This window comes from Phaethon aethereus (assembly GCF_964289735.1).
Source record: "Phaethon aethereus genome assembly, chromosome: 5".
Classification (NCBI taxonomy): domain Eukaryota; kingdom Metazoa; phylum Chordata; class Aves; order Phaethontiformes; family Phaethontidae; genus Phaethon; species Phaethon aethereus.
The window spans coordinates 21,310,747-21,316,746 of record NC_138579.1 but is presented as its reverse complement, the minus strand read 5'-3'; positions in this window follow the sequence as shown (position 1 = coordinate 21,316,746).

The window sequence follows — 6,000 nt, the reverse complement described above, 5'->3', positions numbered from 1 at the left end:
GCTTTTGGTTGAATCCAAGACAAAGAGACTTGGCAGATACATCAAGTGGATTCAAGAAAGGACCATACTGAAAAAGACTCTTCTTTTTAAGTTCTTATGCTCCTCAAGCAACAAATCCAGGAGTGTTATTAGAGCTCTCATCTCACTTTTGCACATTGTTTGTGAACATAATGGATCTAGTGTGGCTTCTCAATCTGAATTCCCCTAGAGTTAAAATCCTGATCTGTATGCAATCAATGATCGCTCAAAGAAAGAGGTCACTGAAGCTATGATTCCACTGCAAATGATAAATTCCTTTTCCTTATAACCATGATGAAAAATGTCACTGCCTTAATATCCTTTCCTCTCTTATTCCAGCCACAGGCACATGTGACAGGTACCCTGTATTATGCTCAAAAGGATGCTGCAGCAATAAGATGGTTTTGAAAGTTGCCCATTGGTGAGTCTTTCTCTGCTCTTGCAGAAGTAATTTTGAAAACATCACAAAGAGCACATTGCTATCCCTTTGCTACCCCATCAGGTACTTGTTAAACACCAAAATTTATTTGTGAGAAGCTGATTCTGTTTTCCTCAGCCTCCTCATTTTTTCCAGAGATCTGTCTGCCTTGACAGAAGCTAGGAAGAAATCAGAACCATGTTCTCATTGTTCTCTCCCAATGGAATTTTTCCCCAGAATTTTCCAAGATTAATTTTTTCCCATACCAAAGACATCTTTTGCCACAGGACAGAAATTCCATTTTTACATTACAGTTATAAAAAGGTGAATAAATAAAATATGAAAAAGAAGCCTTATCATTGCTTTCGTACAAATGAAGTTAAATATTTAGGCATACTTTACACAACAGACAAATGCCTCTTAGGTCTTGGCTACAACTCTCCGCCTGAAGCAAGTCTCAGCATCCAGAGCTCAGCTTAAACCATTTTTGTGAGCATAGCAACTGATCTTTCATTTCTCAGTTGTTGTGTTGCCATCACCTAAAAACAGTCCAAGTTTTAGTATTCCAGTTCTCCGGGGTAAATTCCGTTACATGATGCTGGCTTCCTATAATGCAAGCTTATTATTTCCCAAAAAAAAAAAAAAAAAAAAAGGAATTAAAAAAGGCAAAGCTGTTGTCTGAGTTATAATCATACTTTTTCATTTGTGATAGCATTTTTATGAATAGATTTCAAGGCTGGAAAAATGGAATAATGTCACTTGGCACACCATTTTACAGATAGGGAATCCCATGTACAAGAAACCCACATCAGTGGCAAAAGACTCTACAAAATCTTCACTCCAGGACTGGTGTCAAGACTGGGTAATTCTTCAGTAATTCACAAACATCCCAATTTCATGTACACAAGGGTTTATTTTCTCTAGTATTAGAACTCTACCAATGGGCTGACAGCACTTCTGTGTTTGGCCTATAACTCTGAGTATCAGCAGTACTAAAAGCCACTAGCAGATTAAGATGGCGGCATTCTGTCCCCTTGGTCTAAGGTGAGATCCTACCTGCTAAGCTTCCTTAATCATCTGAGTAGCCTTCCTCTTTTCGCCACGTGAGTTGTAAGGACAGACTGCACAAATGAAGCCTAACCAGAAACCTTCACCTACCTGACCTGCAGAAGGGCTAACGACCCACAGCTCCAGCTGAAGGCCACCAAGTTCCCTATCTTCACTTCCTCTGGGAGTTAGGTCCGTTCCCTCACTTATAACACCTTCTAACTAACAGAAGGATGCTCCTCAGCCGGCTGTTCCCAGGTACCCTCCCTTACTCTCTTGGTCTAAGCACTCCGTTTGACGTGGCCTTTTCCCCATGACAGCTCTCTGAAGGCTGTGCTCCGCCGAGCGCTACGTATGGCTCTCTGAGGCATCAGGTTATAGCTCTGCTCTGTTACTAGAACTCCTTCGTATTAACTGTACTGCTCTGCGCCATGTGTCACAGCACGAAGTGGCCCAAGCGTCCACCAGCGCTGCAGCACTGAGGCCGAACAGGTGGCCCGCCATTACAGGCAGGGAAGCCAGAAACAGGAGCTCTTGCCAGCGACTGGCAAGCACAGACTTACAACAGCAGCTCACCCAGGCTCTTCCTTCTCTCTCAGGAGCCAAAGGCTCTGTCTTAAGTACATTCACTTACTAAATAATCCACAAGGAACTTTTCAGAACGACTCAAAACATTGCTAACAGCCTGCCAGGCTGCATCGCTGCGCCGAGTACACGAAACATAGTTGTCCTGGTGTTATCTTGCTGGCCGAGACAGGGACATATAACTCACCTGCGCCTGAGATACTTGTAAATAACCACTGTCCTCCACAGGCCATATGATATCTTGGGACTTCTCTTCCACTTTCCTACATACCCATCACTTACCCAAGCACATTTTTTGGTAAGCAATTTGCCTTCAAATTACTGTGGGTGAAAGGGAAAACCTATCAAGGTTTAATGATCACATTTGGGTCCCTTAGCAGCTCATGGGAAGGTTTCCTTCTCACTTTTGCGCAAGAAGCTATAGTCATAGCAAGGAAAAGCAAAATGAAAACATGAGATGTTCCTGCAGATCACGTTCTGTCGGAGCGAACTACAAGGCGAAGACCCGTGACCCAGAAAGCACAGAGGACCTAACGACCTGTAAAGATAACCAACAACACTTGGAGGAATTTCATCAAGAAAATGGACAAAAAATACACAGACAGTATTAAAGTTATAAACCAATAAGCAAAACTTCTGTAGTTCTTCAGAGAAGACAGTCCCTCTCATTAGACAGAGGGGCACAACACTCCCACAGAAAACATTATCCTCCTCCTCTGCAGAAACTCGTATGAAATGCTGGTTGTAAGAGCCACTTAAGACAAATAAGCACTAAGTTCCCTGCCTTGTGCCTTCTCCCCACCACACAAATGACATCTCCACCCTTTAGAGAAGCAAACCCCATAGACGCCTTACATAAAAGCAGGACTAAAGAGCAGTCCCCACAGCAGTTTCACACATCCTCTGGGTATTGCTGTAATCTTCATCAAAATCAGAAGCATTTCTCACTTTGCTTTCCAGGAGGCAAGGCATAGAGATATGTTTTCATGTCAGGACCTTGTATCTTTGCTTTAAATTCCACAAAGCCCCTCTGCTTCCCAGTCCCTAGGCTAATCTGGGTAGGCCCTTTCTGGGGCAATGCAAAGGGCACAGAAAGAAAAAAAAGTGAATCCATAACTAAGGATTTCCTTGAGCGAGGTGTTGCCACAGAGGGTGAGCTGAGACAGCCCATGCTTACACCCAGTGTTGAGCTGCCTGACATTGGTGGCCTGTGAGGGACAGGGAAGGACATCACCTTAGGAAGTCTGGGGTTTAATCCAGAGTGAAAGCAAATAGTGGCTATTAACCTACGGCACATAAAGCTTTTGAAAACCTGGCGTGAGGGAGTGAATTGCTTTCCCGGTAATCACTGCTCATTTACTTCTTCCATATTTCTGATTATGCTGTTCTGAGACACTCAGTAATGGCCAAACCCATCCTCCCTTTCTGCTTTCACACTGTTGACCCCTTTGTTTTTATAAGTTTCTCAAGTTTCCAGTGTGCTCTTTGTGTCCTCCCTCCACACGTGTTTACAGGGCTGCTGCCTTTCCTTGTCTCCAGACCTCTTTAAGCAAAGAACCACCTTGTTCAAGGGTAAGCTGGATGACAATTCCTCTAACAGCACAAACATGCTGCTTCTTTCTTACAAAGTGTCTCTGTCCCTTGCAGCTGCCCAAGCTATCGATTTGATATTTTAAAATTAAAAAGGAAAATGTGAGCCCTACACCTCAGAAAACCTCAAAGTGACAGGAAATAACAAACTTGCAGCTGTACACTAAAAAGCTCTTACACGCCTTCCTCATTCACTGTCACACCTAGTCTGGGGTTTCATCCTGTGATCACGTCTGTGCACGTGCACGGCTCTCCTGTACAGGGTCTCAGTAGAGCACATACAGCTGCATGCAGCAGTATACATGTGCGTGCTCATTCCAATATCAGGGCTGTGGCATGTAAAAGGCTTTTTAGGATATGGGCTGTAGCAGCACAATTATCAGTGAAGAGCAAACTCATTGTGCACTAATCATTGCAGATCCTTTCATAGCTTGAACACGAGTTAAGGATTACTGAGACTAATACAAAAGCTACGCCACTGGCAGCAATTGGACATTTGGGGCTTTTTCTTGTTTTAATGACTTTGATCCAGACAAACCACAGTAGGTAATAGATGCTTTAGAAAGCATTTGGCTTTTTATAGGTTAATCTGCTTAAAGCAGATGCAAAATTATTAAAAGACGAATTAGTATTCCTTGTAAGGGAAGCCTTGGGTTTTGCGCACAGAAGGCTGACCTTATCTTTCTTCTCAAGTAAAGCTGCCTTCATTCCTTGTTTTCATGGCTCAGAGAGGCTGGCCCCAAACCCAAGACGACAGCTATTTTCTTAGTCATGCTTCCACTGCCATCTAGTGCCTCCGGCGCAGACCACAAGGTCCTCTTCACGAACTTGTCACAAAAGATAAAAAGTCCTAAGGTTCAAGTCAAACCTCAATTTTTCATTCAGAAACCAATCGTTGTGATACCACTATAGATTTTTTTTTCTGAGTACAGACCAGACTTGCTGTAATGAGGTTGCTTTTTTTTTTTTTGGTAGCCTGAAGGATGGGTTACCCCTCCCAACTGTCTGGGCAGAGTGGTGGTTTCAAATACCGTGTCAGTCACACTCAGTGAACTGGAATAGCATTGCTGTTTATCTGGTTTTGGTTAGGACCAACAGACTTTTCACAGGGAATTAGGTCTCCAGAGGAAAAGACGTAGCTATAGTTAAGCAATAATGTGAATAGTGTTCATTAGCTTCAGGAATACAACACTGAGAAAAGGTGACTGCAGAAGCAAGTGGACTTGGCCTTGTTTTCCTCTCGTGCCATTCTGTGCTTTTGCTAGGTACAATTTACTTTTTTTTTCCCCAATGACAAGAAGGGAGAGAGCCTGAGATGAACATTTCAGAGGGCATATTAGCATATTATGGACTCGGGCTTTTTATACATGCATTAAGACAACTCCTCCTACCTTGTTAAGTCATGATAAGTACACAGGGACTGATACAACTCCGAGGACACACTATGTAAGCTTTACATCACTCCCCTATGTGTTTCTACACCAAACGAGGCCTTCCCCAACCTATCGTACTCATCTCCGTTCTACCGGTTCCACTAAAGACGGCTCTGTGAAGCACAACACATTGCCTTACCTTCTCCGGAAGATTTCCTTGAAGGCCGTGGCAGCTGTGGGTGACGTGCCTGTGTTTCAGCTCACCGACTCCATCACTTTTGCCTGTTTTTTTCCTACCATGAGACTGTTGAACAGAGAAACCACAGGACACCAACGTACTGCTGGTACACAGAATCAAGGGAGTCCCTTCTAAAACTCTGTGAAAAGACCTACACCAGTAGCGTGACTATCATTAGAGGTAGAGCATCATCACTGTCTTATGCACTGTAGCTCTCTGACACAAAGAATAAAAAAAGCAGTATGTTCAGTGACAGATTCAGAAGGAATTAAAGTCACCGCTCTCAGTCCCCCACCAGCACTAATGCAGAGCTGACAGCTGCCGAGCAGAGGCACATCCCCGGGGGCTTGCTCTCAGCGCACTGTCATTTTCCCACTTCTATTTTCGATAGGAGGTGACACTGACCTCTTAATCAGTGTTTTTCCCTGCTAATGTTTTTAGTCTTTGCAGGAAGGAAGTTAAAGCAGCAGCTCTGTTTCAGGTCTAATAAGCAGAAATGCTCAGTGCCATTATATCTCTGTGTTGCACCTGTTTTCTAATGAGGAAACTGAGGCATGGAGTGAACACAGGACACCATATTAGGAATAAATACCATACTATGACATCAAAGACTTGTTTAAATCTTCAAACTCCTCAAATTCATTCTGGGTTGTATAGGCACTTTGAAAAGTTGCAGATTTCTACCCTTTGACTGATGCACTCCAGAGCTCCATCCACCACTCACTTAAAGC